Source organism: Dermacentor silvarum, chromosome 7 (assembly GCF_013339745.2).
Source record: "Dermacentor silvarum isolate Dsil-2018 chromosome 7, BIME_Dsil_1.4, whole genome shotgun sequence".
Taxonomy (NCBI): Eukaryota; Metazoa; Arthropoda; class Arachnida; order Ixodida; family Ixodidae; genus Dermacentor; species Dermacentor silvarum.
The window spans coordinates 167184619-167200495 of record NC_051160.1 but is presented as its reverse complement, the minus strand read 5'-3'; positions in this window follow the sequence as shown (position 1 = coordinate 167200495).

The following is a 15877-nucleotide window of genomic DNA, read 5'->3' as shown; positions in this document are numbered from 1 at the left end:
AGAAGGGACACGAATGTGAGACAAGCCCAACGCTAACTTACAATGAAATGCTTATTTTGCACGACGCCAAATATATCTACACTGAAAAGAAAGGGGAAGGCGGAGAACAGAGACAACGCCACAAGAGATATACCGGGGAGGGAGGGGGGGAGTGAAGAGAAAAGGTTTGGTCAGACGACCAAGACGACTACACAAGGCGCTCTCCGTTGGAAGGGAACAGAAAATAAAGAAAAATAAAAAAGTACAGGAATGTTCGTGGCCCGCCGCGCCATTCCGAACCTTGACGGATGGCTGAAAGAGTCCTAGAACTGAGAACGAAAATAGAATGAAAAAAAAAAAAGAAAATGAACGCTACTGGATAAAAATGTAAGCAAAAAGTACAAAATCCGGCAATTGCTATACCTTATCGCAAGCTCTCGAAAGTGTCCAAAAGCTTGCCGTCCGTGTTTTGTTACCTACAATTACTCACGTGTAGCCAGTGCGCTTGGTTTAACTTGTCGCCGTATGCGATCTCGCTTGAGTTTGTTTATTAGGATTTATTTTATTACTCCCGTTGCTTAAAGGACATAATTTTCTACCTCCCATCTACGTTTATTCTCGCAGTGGCCACGTTTGAAGCTTTCTTGCTTAGGAAAATAAGAAAAAAAAAACTGCCCGCTTTCTTATGTAAAGCCTTCGGGCTTTGACACTATACTAACATAATTAAGTAAATTAATATGGCGAACTTGAACGAGATTCTTTTTGGGCTTCACTTCCATGTTATGCGCCGCGTAAGGTATTGTCGCGAGGTTGAATAAAATGTCACAGTTTCGCCCTAAGGGCGAAGCAATGAATGCGATAGCAACAGAGCAATGTCATACGAAGTAAGGTGAGCGGCTTTGGTAGCAACAACACGCAGAACTGTTGTCGACGCCATCGGCGTTTTGCCCGCGTTAGCTCAAAATGCGTGCGGCGTTGGTAACTGTTGCTGGAGCCTCTGATATAAATAGCCACTTGGTGCCGCAGCTAAACGTCGGCTCCCTTCCCTCCCCCACGGACTCTCGCGCGTCTGAAGAAGGCGCGTTTGCTCTACATATATGGTCATTGTAAAGGAGAAAAGAGACGCCTACTTCTGCAGCCCTTAAGCGAGCACGGCGCAGAACGCGCGTTTGTTCTCCGCCGTGCGTTCACTCCCTGTGAAAGCGCGCGTCCCTCGCGCCCTTTCACTCGCACATACAGCGTTCGGCGGCGCGCGGCGACGATTTCATCTCCAAATGACGTCATACGGAACCTCACGGCGACGGCGACGCCGACGGCAGAAATCTGCTTTTGAGTGTCCATATAATTGCTATCGCAATAATATAGATACGGTTGCCGCTGCTTTGTGTCTATTCATTTTTTCCGAAGGGGCAGGTTGTATTATTTAACCAGAAGCAACAAATGCATGGGGGCATCTTAGCAAGTGATGCTGTGCACCGGACTTCCCCTTTGCGCACACGTTGTCTTGCTCTGCCGTTCTCCTCGGATAATGAGCGCAAAAAAAAATAACGATGAAAACATTCATTGATCACTTTGAGTTGTTCTACCGGTCCATTTGTCATGTGTTACATTTCAGCTATAATATATAATAAAATCAGCACAAGTGCTACTGCTCCTTCAGCCACATCAGCTTTTGGAAAAAGAAAAAATAAATAAATAAAAGAATAAAAAAAACGTGCGCGTGTCGTTTTTCACTACTATCAGGCGAAACGACTTCAAAACACCAACAATGCGTTTCACTCTCACCACGTGTTCCCTGCGTTCCCTCGCTTTGCAGTGTCGAAGGTATGCACGGTCGCGCACAGCCGAGCCTGCGTTGCTAATCAGAACCGGATGGGTGCACAAAGAAGCGTGAATAATGCCCTGTCAAATTTGTTGCTCCCTGCGCGGACCTCGCCCGCTTCCAAAAAAAAAACGTGGCGACTCTCGGAGGACGAGGGACCCGTACACATTCTGCTTCTGCCTGTGAGCTGTCGTAGCTCACATTTCTTGCACCATGTTTTGCTTGCATCAATGGTGAAGCATGCACCATGAAGCATGCATCAACTTGTCCAGCAACGTGTTCAGTACCAGCGGCTTGACCTTCGCCACTACAAGCTTGGTTCCACACTGCTATTGGGTGAAACATGAACAACTAGCCAAACGTTGGAAAACTGCATTTACTGCGAAATAAACTCTAATATAGCAAGGTAAGTGCAATTGTCTTATTTTTATTCTCAAGTATAGTGTTTCAACTAAGTGCATTGCCTAATACGTGTATTTTCTTTTCTTACAGAGATAATGTGCGGCCACTTTTTACTGCGTACATAGACGGTGCTGCACCGCTTCAGCGTCAGCTGAAACGCACTGTCTGAAAAAGGAACACGGCACACTTCGGCTGGTACACTGAAGAAGACCAAAGTTGGATTGTCGTAATTTCTTACTGAGGAACTATATTCTGCGAGCTGACTAGTGTTCAGGACTTCCTGCAAAACTATAATCTGTTGTATTATAGCTTGCTTAGCTGTTTATCATGAAGTAATGTACCCTTTCTTTGCTACCTTTGTTCTAAAAGCTTACGCATTGCCAAAGGCTAAGTACAGCTACCCGCAAGCACTTACGAGAAGTCTTCCAATGAAGGCATAATTCATCATAATTGGCTAGATAGAACAAAAATCGCATATTTTGATGCAGCGGCATTTCCTACCTAATTTTTGCGTATTTCTGCTTCTTTTTTCAGCTTCAACAACTTGTTTGAATGGATTAATCATGTGTGTGGGAGGTTGCCTTCAATATAATGAACGCTATCATGGGCCATGCAGTTCCAACTGTCATACAGCCTGCATGGGAATAAAAGCAAGATACTGTTGAACATGCGGCTATGCAGAGTGGGAACAGGTGATACGCATTTAATTTCTCAGTTTTGTGCCTCTTGCCTATATTTTGCACTGCAGGCAGTGTTGGGATAATATAGGTATATGTATTGTATGCAGATGGTGCCTGAGAGACGCAGAGATCGACATCAATCAAGCGCAAGACTCCATAAGAATGTGGCTACCAGGCGCCGTCGACTGTGCTAATAGCAGAAGGCGGCGTTACGCCGAAGCGGCTTAACCCGTTCAGCATCTTCAAGTGCCCTTTTTGCGAGCCCAGCCTCAACACCCCGTAGCGTCATAAACAAAGCTTTCGTAGGTGGCCCACAGGATTGGGGATACGAGCGACAATCTGTATCAACCTATTTTAAGACCAATAAAGAAATTATGTATCATTATTTGGTGATATTATAGTAGATCATTGCGTGTTGCATCAAGCTACCGTGCAATTTTTGCCCAATTTAAAATCGTAGGAAATTACGGCATCGCCCACACACATCACAATATGGCAATGCCAGTGGGTAATACGGGACAATAAATCGAATAAAAGCGGCAGAGCCGGCTATTGACCAATAACGGCGCTGCCAGTAGGCAAGGTGGGACACTAGAATGGCAATTAACGGCAGAGACGGCTATGTGCCTGTATTGGCACTGCCACTCGATGGCCGAAATAGGCCCTTTAGTGGCATGGCCACACCGGGCCATTCCTGACGCGGGTAGCGCTGCCGGCTTCGGGCCTATATTTGTGCCGGTGTTTGCCGTGACAATGCCGTGCTGGGGCCAGCCTGGTTGTGCTGCCTGGGTTGTGAGCATTAGCAGGAGGCACCTTCGCGTTTGAGCAGGTGGAGAATCCGAGATAGGAGAACCAAGCGAAGCGCCATTGTGTGCGTTGTGGTTTTCATGCGCACAACTTTAGAAATGTAGAGGACTTTCAAAAGCTCGCTGGATTTTCAACGAGGTAGTACCATCGTGTCCAGGCTCTTTGGATGCGCCTCACTCGTCTCACTTGTGAAATTAAGCGAGTGCCTGCCCATGCAGACAAGTTGACAACTGACGTCTGCGACCTGATTGGTCCGAACAGGTGAGTGAAGTCTTCCATTATTAACGCATACCCCTTCGAATACTCGACGTCTTTAGTAGAGGTTCACTGTCGCAGTAAGCGTCGTCAGCACGAAAGCAATGTGAAGTCCATCGTCATGATACTTTGACTTGCGTTAACTATAATACTATACGCGCGCGATCGTACATGGTTCTTTATGGCAGCCTTGCGCATCTGGCGGCGTCAAAGTGGGCTACCACGTCAGCAGGAGCGCAAGTGCCCGCGCTTAAGCCACACAGAGTGACCAAAAGTGGTCGGCGCTGACTGATTCGGAAAATTGTTCGATCTCGTTCTATTGGAGGGGTGCGTCTTTATGAACATTGCGTGGGGGTAAGTTTTAATAAAAGGAAAAAGTGGGAGCTATCGCATAGTTCTGAGCCGTTCTGTACCAGGACGGCAGTCTTACAGAGAGAGTGCTCCTACAATAAGGCATGTACGAGGTATTCAGTTGGCAAAACTTATCAGGCGCTAATACGAGCCGAGGAGGCAGTGAGGGAACCTTCAGGAACAAGTGAAAAGTGAACGTGCGTGGTTTTGATTGTGAAAGGCAATTACTGTGTAAGACAACTACTGTGTTTATGTAAGGATCGTGTAGGCGCGGAATGCTTGATCGCGTAGAGAATCGGCCTTTGAGGATTATTCGTTCTCGCAAAATTGGTTCCCAGTGGCAGATCTATTATTCCAGTTTAAGAAATTAAGAAATTGAAAGAATAGCCTTTAAAATAGCAACAGTTTGCTCAAGTGGCAATAGATTGACAAAATAGCTTTGTATGTAATTTGAATAATGTATTCCAAAATGTATGGTCATGCTGCACAACGTATTCACAAACATGCTAACAGCCACACAACTTATTTCTATTTTCACAACAGCCGTGATCTGCACCTTTGTGGTAGTTCTTTAACGTGTGACACTTTGTTCAGCGTCCTCATGCCGCTCCCGCGCCCGAGAAGTCATTCCTGTGTCAAATTATGAGCCCGAGCTCTTTCGCAGTGAAGCCAGCACACATTGCCATGACGAAAGTTAAAACGCGCATGCGAGCGCCAGCAACGAAAGTGGGTAGACACTCAGGCGTAAGAAAAAGCAAGCTGCATATTCGCTTGGCGCATCGCTCATCGAGACAATTCGTTGTCGCGGCTCTCGGCAAAGAAACGCGCCGACTGCGGTTTAATGTACCGCGGTGTCACGGCGCCTGTAAACAAAGTAACTGCACCGTCAGCACGCCTGTGAGAGATCTAACGGGGCAATCATGGCCCGGTGGCACTTTGAGGGACTAGGAACAGGAGATAGAGCGTGTTATCTTATGCCACCGTCGTGCGGCAGTGCGCTCAAAGAATTAAAACAACATGACGTGTGGATGTAGTTCACAAATGTAGCGCCTGCATCTTCTTTTAACACGAAAGTGTTTTATGCCGGGGTCCACCAAGACTTCACTGACGTATTTCCGTCACGGAAATACGTCATAGAACATAATACAAAGAAAGAAACCAGAAGAAAAAGTTCCACAAACATGCAAAATTTGGAAATCGAACCCACGACCTCTCGGTCCGCGACGATAGATCGCCGAGCGTTTAACCCATTGCGCCACAAACGCATTTGCAGAGAGCTACACAGACGCGCCTTATATATCTAACACTCCTCCGTGTACCCGCGCTCTTGCTCGGGGCGGTGCCGCCGCCTACGAGCAGAAAAGAGAAGTACTGCATTATGACACTAACGCGCACCGACAGTGAACGCTTCGGTGGTCTCAGCACTACGACGTCTCGATGCCAGCATTCGAAGGGACGCTGGCATCAAGAAGCACTACCAACGCCACCTAGGTGGCGTTCACCGTACTCAGCACAGCGGAGCGTGGCCTCCGCAATTAGCTCTGAAAATGTTTCTGAAGTTGATCGCGGAGGCTGCAATTACGACGCGCTGTACGCGCTGATTTGACTCGGTGACGATTCAGTTACGTGCTTTGTCTTGCGCGTTGTATTAGTGTGTCAGTTACGTGCTTCGTCTTTCGCGTTGTGCTAGCGTGTGCAGCGTAGTGCAGCTTCCATATGCACGACGGTTGCTCATGGTCATCGACGTTGGTAGTCGTGATGGAGGAGACGTGCCACCAGGCGTCAGCGTGGGTGCATCAACGCCTAAGGGCGCTTTAGCCACAAAACACCAATAGACATTATATATCAATGTGCAATAAACATTACACTACTTCTGTGAAGACACGTTTCACTTTCGTGTTCTATACCGATTCCTATATAAGAGGGATCAACCACATTTTTTTTTACATGAAACGTCTTATCTGCTTTATATTTTTGTTTGATGGCAATAATAATGTAGCTGCAGAGATCACAAGTGTCCGGTTATTCGCGACCGATGGTTATACTGTGATATTTTTGTTTGTGTTCTGCTTCTCTTTTATTTCAAAAAGAGAAAAGTTGACGGCGCAGTATTGATGACATCGCAAACTGGACAGCGCAAACAAAAATATCGCAGTATAGGGGGTGCATCATCGCACAGCACGATCAAACCGGACGTGCGCGCCTGTCAATGGTGATAACTGGACGGCGCGCCCTATACCTTCAGGCTTGTTATGCTTCGGCCACGCGCTCCGCTGTTCGCGTGTCTTTTCATCGTGATAGTACGTATGCCATGTGTATTCGCGTATAGCTTGTACACAAATGTAGGTTGATCGTCCCATATTCGTTGCCACGTGAGGGTATAAAATTATTCGCATGCTGGTCGGCCCATATTCTGAAGAAATGTATTTCTAATTTCAAGAAGACGCATACCTTTATTGCAGCGCGCACTAAATGATATTATGGGTAGCCGAAATTTTTTATAGCTCATTGCCACAGGCGGCGCCGTCATTCAGACTTGGCAAATCCTATTTTTTTGTGTGTCAAAATAGGGGTTTTTTACCGCGGGATAATTCTTCATGCTTCGAGAAATGGTGAAGATTCTTTTGTCTTTTTAAAGAGAGAGAGAGAGAAAAAAGGTAAAGGAAAGACAGGGAGGTTAACCAGACATTACCTCCGGTTGGCTACCCTGTACCGGGGGAGGGGTAAAGGGATGCGACAGGAGAGAGAGAGAAAAAATAAGTACAAAAAAGGGGAAAAAAGGAAAGAAAAAAATCACACACACACACACACACACACACACAAAACAGAACTGTTTCTGTGGGCATTGTCACGCAGTCTACGAAGGCGTTCTAGTGTTGAAAAGTGTCAACGTCCCATCCTACGTCACACAGTGTAGAGTCACAATTTGTCACTGAGTTCAGTGTCTTTTAAATAACGCAGCAGTGCCTTCAAGGTGGCTCGCGTTGTTGTTCGTGTAGGCCAGTTTACAAGGATGTTGATTTGCGTTATTAAGCGTTTGTCCAGTTGACCTATCGTGGCTGAGAGAGCTGCTCTCTGCTTTTTAAAAATTGAGCAGGGTTCCTACGCGCTTGACCAACTCTGAATATGAATAATATACCAAACTTTGTATGTTTATGCGAGCGTCTATTCAGAATGTTATTCATTTCCTTTGCAGACTGTTCAAAAGCAATGGAAAAATATCTCATCAGGAAACAGAAAGCCCCCGCTGAAGACTGCGAGGAGAGCCGTCCCTCATCCAGCATTTCCAGTTCAGTCGCTGAAGCTCCACCGCGCGCTGATGACACTAGCACACCAAGCTCTGTGTGCACTGCAGAAGCCGGTCCTTCCAAAATTCTATCAATCGGCGAGGTTTCTGATGCACCATCTACAGAAAAACAAGGGCGGCGCTTCCAGCCTACCTGGAAAAGTACCTACAAGTGGTTATCTTACAATGTCCAAAGTGACAAGGCGTTTTGCGAGACCTGTTGCACAGCATCAGAGATGAAACTGCCGCTCCCTAACACTTCCCAAGACAAGGATTCTTACCTGGAATTTGTGAAAAATGGTTTCTCAAACTGTAAAAAGGCAATTGACAGATTTAAATCCCATGAGAGGTCTAACTTTCATAAGGAGGCCTGCAATGCCGTCGTAGCTGCAAAAGGCAGCGCGAATGTGGCATATGCTTGCGCCAAGGGAAAGGCGAAAGAAATGGACGACGCCCGACAGGCTCTCCTAGCAACACTGTCGTCACTACTGTACCTGTCGACCCAAGGCTTAGCAATACGTGGCCACGAAGACACAGAGAGTAATTTGAGGCAGCTGCTGGAACTCCGGGCTAACGATATTCCTTCATTGCGATCGTGGCTTTTAAGAACAAAATACAAATGGATTTCTCTAGATTTTAAACGAGATGGTGGAACTCATGGCAAATGACATCCTTCGTTCACTCACAGACGAAGTTCGTGCGGCAGAGCACTACGCTCTCATTATGGGCGAGACAGCAGACATTTCTGTCAAAGAACAACTCTCTTTGTTTTCGGGTGGTCGCAGAAAGCCTGGAAGTAGAGGAGCTGTCCTGTGGTTTTTTCAACACGACGGACACCACAGCGACGAGCCTCTTTGCTATATTGAAAGACATTCTTTGTAGATTTAATCTGCCCATTGAAAAGTGCCGCGGGCAGTGCTATGATGGTGCGGCAAACATGAGAGGAAAGCACCCAGGAGTACAAGCTCTCATGCAAGAACAGGAACCTCGCGCGCTATAGGTACACTGCCTAGCGCACATCCTGAATTTGGTTTTGCATGATGTCGGCCAGAAAGTAGACATGTGCCGTGATTTTCTTTACGCCGTCACTGAACTGATAAACTTCGTGACCTGCTCTCCAAAGCGCGTTGCTGCTTTTCAAGGGATTCAGGTAGAAGAGGATGTGAACTTGCGAAAATTCTGCCCGACAAGGTGGACGCTAAGGACTTCATCACTGCGATCAGTTCTTTCAAATTATAGCTGTCTCATAACTAGAGACCGGATTTTAGGCAAATGCCTTTTTTGTTCCTATCGCCCCACTTTGATATATGAGCATGAATTAGAGGTTAAGAAGGGCTTTTATAGTATTTTTACAGTGCCTATGAATGCCTAATTTGGCGTTTGTGCCTAAATGCCTATAAATGCCTACTTTCAATATCGGCGCCTATATGAACACTATGTAGCCTCAAGTTTCGCTTTCGAGTGCAGTTAGAGACTGTTATTTATGTTACCGGGCAACATTGACTGTTAGGAACTCTATGGGGTTCAACCTAGCCCTTTAGTTCAACCAACTCCCGGAAAACAACTGCTATCAGCATTGAAATGGGACGCGCCGGCCAGAATACGCCGCCGAGCTGACATTGCGCGAGCGGTTGGTGAATGCGAAACCGTGGAGAGCCGTCAGGGGAAAGGAGAGTGAAGAGCAAAAGAAGAAAGAAAATGTGATGTGCACGCAGCTTTTGTTTTGTTTGTAATTTAGTTTTTAAGCTGTTCACCGCCGTCGGGCGTTCCTTCTCAGCGTATGAGATCATTCTCTGTGACAAGAGGCACAATTTTGAATCCAAAAATCTGGAGATGGTGGTAGTTTGCTAGTGTTTCCACAATCTTCACCATACTTCTTAGACTATGTTCGGCGGGCTCTCCAAACAGATTTCTTCATACACGTGCACTTCAAATGGGCGGAAGTGTATTTGGCAGTGTTGGGACGTCTTGCCTGTACAATTCGGATAATGTCATCGTATATGAGAAAATTGCCAAGAGTTGTACCTAACAGTCCTCATGTACGAACATGCTAATTTCTTAATAAATCGTAGTCTCTCTTGCATTTGTTATTTGCCTGTTTTTGTTGTGACAGTGACAGTGACAAGAACTTTTATTGGTCCCCTTGATTAGGGAACTACCTTGATTAGGGAACTAACGTCTACCTTGATTAGGGAACTAACGTCTACCTTCATTAGGGAACTAACGTGTTATGGAGTGTGTTATGTTTTTGTTGTGTCTTAATTTAATTGCGTCAGGCAGACATAAAGTATCGCCTTTTATAATCAGTATTCCCAGCTTTCAAGTATTCATTTTCATGCCTGTTTCACTATATGCGACGCCCGAGTACAGTGACATTGAACATGAATATGAGCAGTGTCCTTATTGAATTAAGCCAATTGATCGTCATTAGTTCAGCAGTATTATGGGACAATTGCACGGCTATGTTCAACTGTTGGCGCCTTTCTGCCATCGTAGACAATAACATTTCTTGTTTTCCTATCGTAGATAGGAAAATAGGAGATAGGAGATAGGCAGCGCACATCTTGGTTTGAAATTATTTGCATTTATGTAAACATTTATTGTGCCTATATTTACGACGTTGGAGGCCTAAAACATTGTTTTGCCTGCCTATTTTTGGCGCCTAAAACGCGTTTGTTTATTGCCTAAAGATCCGGCCTCTACTCATAACGTTTTTTCTGAAACAGCATCCGAAGAGCGAACTGAGGCCGGTGCGAAAGCCAGCGGATTTTTAAGGATGCTGTTCAAGTTTGAATCGTTTTTCATGTTGACGCTTTAGACAAAAGTGTTTTCACGATTGCAAGCACTGAATACTGCGTTACAAAAAAGAACGCTCAGGTTTGACCAAGCGGAGAAAATGGTGAAATCCGCCACTGCAAGCGTCGCTGAACTGAGGCAAAGTTTTCCCTTGGTTTGAGAGGCGGTGTTGGCAGAGGCAGGGAAAGTAGGAGTTGAGGAACCGTGTGTTCCAGCTGCTAGGCGAAAGAAAACACACCGCTATCAAGTAGGTGCCTCAACTCACGTGTTCACATCAGCGGAGGACATGTACCGCCAGAGTTACTAAGAAGTACTTGACACTGTACTGTCCTCGTTAAGCCACAGATATCCACCTAAGATGTGACAGCATATGTCACACATTGAACAGTTTGCCACAGGAAAGCAAGACGAAGCATACATAACAAAGTTCTACGGTGGCGACCTTGAAAGAGGACGGCTGATTTTGCACACAGACAGGCTCATTGACATCGTAAGCCAACAAAAGTCGGCACGATTGCACACATTCGAGGACGTCGTGCAGATGTTTTCGGGGGAGAAGGGCGAACACCTGCGAAACCTTTTGCCGGAAATGGCCAAGCTAACAAAAATTGCGTTGACCATACCGGTCTCGTAAAGCACATCCGAGTGGTCCTTTTCTTGTCTTCGGCGACTGAAAACGTACCTGCGGTCGACGACTGGACAAGCCCGTTTGAACCATCTGGCTCACTCACAAAGAACTCTCCCGCAAAATCAATTTAAATAAAATTGCCGACGACTTCATTGCTAGAACAAGTGCTCGAATGAACACATTTTCTCTCAAGGTGAAACCATCCCATCAGACAACGAAATGATGTCTTTAGTAGGAAAGAGGAAGTTGCCGACTCACAAGTTAAAGTTAACCATTTGGCTAAGAAAACAAAGCAAAAAGTTATTTCCAGGAACGAAAACGGGGTGCATGACAGGGCAAGTAGGGTGAGGCCTTTTGGGTACGCAAAGACGCTTCATTGCGCTATTTCTAAAGCTTCCCAGTCTATGCTGTGCTTTTTCCTTATTAATATTTATTTGTCATAGGCTGCATTAGCTGCTCAAGAATGCAATCCACGCTCTTACTACTTCTCTCGTGCCCTTTCCCACTGTTTAGATATCGTTGTGTCTTATTTATTTATTTGTTAATATGACTGTGTATTTCTGCGCCTGATAATTTATTCCTCTATAATCATTTATTCCGCCGCCGGGAAATAAATGAAACCAGTGGCATAAGGCATGCTTTGACAAGTAAATAAAGTATTGCGTCATGGAGTCACGTTGTTTTATGCTAATAATTGTAGTCATAAGTTGTGTACAGAAATTGTTATACATTGTGTATGTTTTATATATGTTATGTCTTATCTTTTCAACTGACCTTTAGTCAGGAAAATATTTCTTGACTGTGTCTTTGTATATGAAAACTTTCTCAAATCGTTACATGGCTGTTTTCATTTATGTGTAGTTGTGCGACTTATAGGCACAAAGCACACATATCTGCCTAACGTGAATCACTTAATCGGCTTTTCGCATGGCTCATCCGAGAGACGCGAGTCTCTTTGTGGTACGAGGGGACTCAGGTTATGAAATTGAACTATATATATATATATATATTGTCACCTGTAGTAGTGGGAATAGAGCAAGCGCAGAGGCGCAAGAAGAAATAAGTGTGCGTGCTAACCGCCCCGCTCGATGGTTAGCTCTCGCACTTCCCTTCTCTCGCACTTCGCTTGTAATGAAGAGAGAGACCCAGAGACAGCACCCGTTCCTGGGCCGGCTGTTCTATCCTCTGCCCGTCGTCTTTTTCTTCTCCAGCGCCCGCCTTGCGAGCGCGCGCGGCCAAGTTCACTACGCCTTCACACTCGGCCACGCTGCAAGTTTTCGGTGCGCTTGCAACTAAGCAACTTGTCCAGGGTTTGAGGTCGTCGTTGGTGATCAGTCCAGCGCGCAACCAGCTTCTCTGGCGGGCGACACTGACTGCAGCGCGCTGGTCGCAGGTCTCGCCGTCGATTATCCCGTCGCTCTTGAAAAAAAAGTTGCAGTGGCTTAGCTCGGCTATGCCAGGATATACGTAGCGTTAGCAAAGGTTCAGCTGATTATTCTTAGATTTCCTGGTTGTCTCCTACGCTCAACCGCTAATTGCCAGGCAACTACTTCGGGATCCGATGAGTCAAGCTTCTCCGTTCTTCTGCGCTGTTGAGCAGCATTTGCGCTCTCCTTCTCCATGGTTATACCACACTGGCAAACGCCAGTGAGAAGCGCAGCGGCTCCAGCGCAGTGTCAGACGGCGACTGCACAGCGAGCGCGCGCCGGCGCCAGTGCGTCTACCACGGCTACGACGTCACTCCTCTGGAATGCGCAGACCGGCGGCGGTTAGTCGCGCGCGGCGGCGGCGGAGTGCGCGAGAGGTGTAGGCTCCGGTGGCTCCGGTGCGCAAGCCGTGTGACATCACTGATCCTTGCGCATGCGCAGCACGGCTCTTGATGTGCCGCGCGAAACTGGCTTGGCTAGGCCAGTGTAGCTACCGCTACAAAAAGCTCCGTCGCATGCCCCCGCGCGAGGGACACGTGTAAATGCAGAGCATAGTGGGGTTCCGTGGTGTTGCACGAGGCGCACACCTCGAACGCCCGGAACCGTTCCAGCGAAGCGGCGTCCGCGTCGTCGATGTTGGTAACGACGGGGATGACGCGCGCCAACGCGACGGTGCCGTCCAGGCATTCTTGTTGGCGGCGTCGACGGCGAACGCGCTCCAAAGAACCCGCAAGGCGTTCAGGCTATGCGCCGGGTTACGCATGTTCCCGACCGTGGTTAAGTTGTTGTCGAACCACAGCCGGTCGCACACGTCGCAGCTGTGCCCGAAGCTCCGGTTCAGGAACTCGCGTTTGAAGCGCGCGTCGGCACCCCAAAATCCCGGTGACGTTGCCCGACGGCTTCCGCGCCAGCGCCCTCCGGGGCGACGGGCTCCGCGGCGGCGGCGGCGCGCACACCGCGAACGCCCGGAACCGTTCCAGCGAAGCGGCGTCCGCGTCGTCGATGTTGCTGATGCTGACGACGGGGATGACGCGCGCCAACGCGACGGTGCCGTCCAGGCATCCGCCGCCGAGACTCAACTACGACGCTTCGCGCGCAGCACATGTGCTGCAAGCGTGATGCGGGAGAGGAGGAGTGGGAGAGAGGGCGCACCTGTGCTCGACCTGTTGCGGACGGACGGCGCACGCTACATGTGAGTTAAGTGAGTGAGTGAGTGAGTGAATAAACTTTTATTGGGTCCAGCAAAACGCGATAAAACGCGCACCCGGCTAATCCCACGACGGGACTAACAGGTCTAGCCTGCCAGACCGATCACGGGCGCGCTGCAGGGCCAGGATTTGGTCTTCAAAGAGGGGACTTCGCAAGAGTGCGTCCCACTCTTCCTTGATGAACTTCGGGCCCAACGACTCGCACTCCCAGAGCATGTGAGCCAAAGTAGTAGCCTCACCACAGGCCGCGCAACAACAATTCGGATAAATATCGGGATATATGCTGTTAAGAGACACCGGATTTGGGTAGGAGTTAGTTTGCAGGAGTCTGAGTGTGACCGCCTGCGGCCTGCTTAGCTTAGAATGAGGCGGCGGGAAGACCCTTCTCGCTAAGTAAAAGAATTTAGTGACTTCATTGTGCGTGATAGGCGAGTCCCTGTGGTCAGGGGGAGAGTCGTCCGATCCGAGGGCAGCGCGGTCGGTAAAGTTACGCGCAGCCTCGTGGGCAGAGTCGTTGAGGTTCAGAGGAACCCCCTCGACCACCCCGACGTGGGCAGGGAACCAAAGGATGGAGTGTGTGGAGCTGTCGCCTTGTTTGGCGCATTTCAGAATTTGAACTACCTGCCGGGCTACCTGGCCTTTCTGGAATGCCCTGACGGCCGCTTTCGACTCGCAATACACCCTGTCTCTCCGACCGTCTTGCATGGCGAGTGCAATGGCAACCTGCTCGGCCACCTCGGGTTCCGTCGTCCGAACTGAGGCACAGTTGATGACTTTGCCCAAGGTGTCCACGACGGAAACCGCAAAAGCCTTGCCCTCTCGGTACGCGGCGGCATCAACGAAGCTTGCTTCAATCTTGTCCTTGCAGATTTGTTTAATATCGTGGACGCTCTTGCCTTGCGACGACCTGCGTTGTGCACGGGATGAACGTTGCGGGGCAACGGGGTGACGACGAGCTTCTCCCCTATTTCTCTGGGGATCTGGGCGTTGCTAGCCAAGTTCTTGGTGGGTTGAGTCCCATCTCCTCAAGGATCCGCCTGCCGGTCGGCGTGGTGGATAGCCGAGTTAGCTGGGCCCGTTCCTGAGCCTCGGCTATCTCCTCCATGGTGTTGTGTATGCCGAGCCGGAGGAGGTCCTCGGTATGCGTTCTGACGGGCAGCCCGAGGGCTTTCTTGACAATTTTTCTAATGAGGGCATTGAGCTTGTCCCTCTCGGGCTCTGAGCCAGTTGTGCATGGCCACCGTGTAGGTGAAGTGACACAGCACAAAGGCATTGATGCGCCGGAGCAGGTTGTCCTCCTTGAGACCACGACGTCTGTTCATCACCCTTCGCACGAGGCGAAAAGCGTTGTCGGTCTTCGCAATGATTTTGCGCAACGCAGTACCGTTGCCGCCACCCGATTCGATGAACATACCCAGAACTCTGATGGTGTCGACCCTGGGTATCGGGTCGCCGCTCCGAGAGAACAGGTGAATGTCACTTTCGGAGACCGGTTTCCAGCCCTTGGGTCTACCCCCTCTTTCTTTCTGTAAAGCATAAGCTCGGATTTTTTCGGGGAACACCTGAGTCCGGTGGGTAGCAGGTACTGCTCTGTGACGTCTACAGCCTCTTGCATGACGCTTTCCACTTGCCCTTCGCTGCCACCGGTGCACCAGATCGTGATGTCGTCGGCGTAGATGGTGTGTTTGATACCTTCAACTTGGACCAGCTTCCTCGAGAGGCTGACCATGCAGATGTTGAACAGCGCGGGCTAAATGACTGAGCCTTGCGACGTGCCCCGTGGGCCCAAGTTAAGAAATGCTCTGGATTTAAAAATACGACAGGAAATTCTTGACGCCAAACCACAGTTTGTAGCACTGAACGCGCATGGTCGCATTGATCGCGTTCGGTCACAACGCATCGGTGTGGTCTACGACGCGGCTTCTTAATTGAGGAGGTGAGCATCCGTGCTCGCATGGGACGCAATTTGCGCTTTTGCAGAGTTGTAACTGATGGAACCAGGCTCCTCAAGGTGGTCGATGCCACGTCGTGTGCAGTTGAGCTGTGCAAGTTCGAGGCCGGGATACTAGGTGTATCTAGCGGAAGCGGGATGGTAGCGGAAGCGCAGGTGCGCCCGGCGTTTCCCACAAATTCGGATGGAGCCGACGGTGTCACCCGATGATACGGCACCTTCATGTGCACATCCAACAGCGAGCTTGGAGACTGCGTCACCGACTGCTGTGGATAGCATGTTATC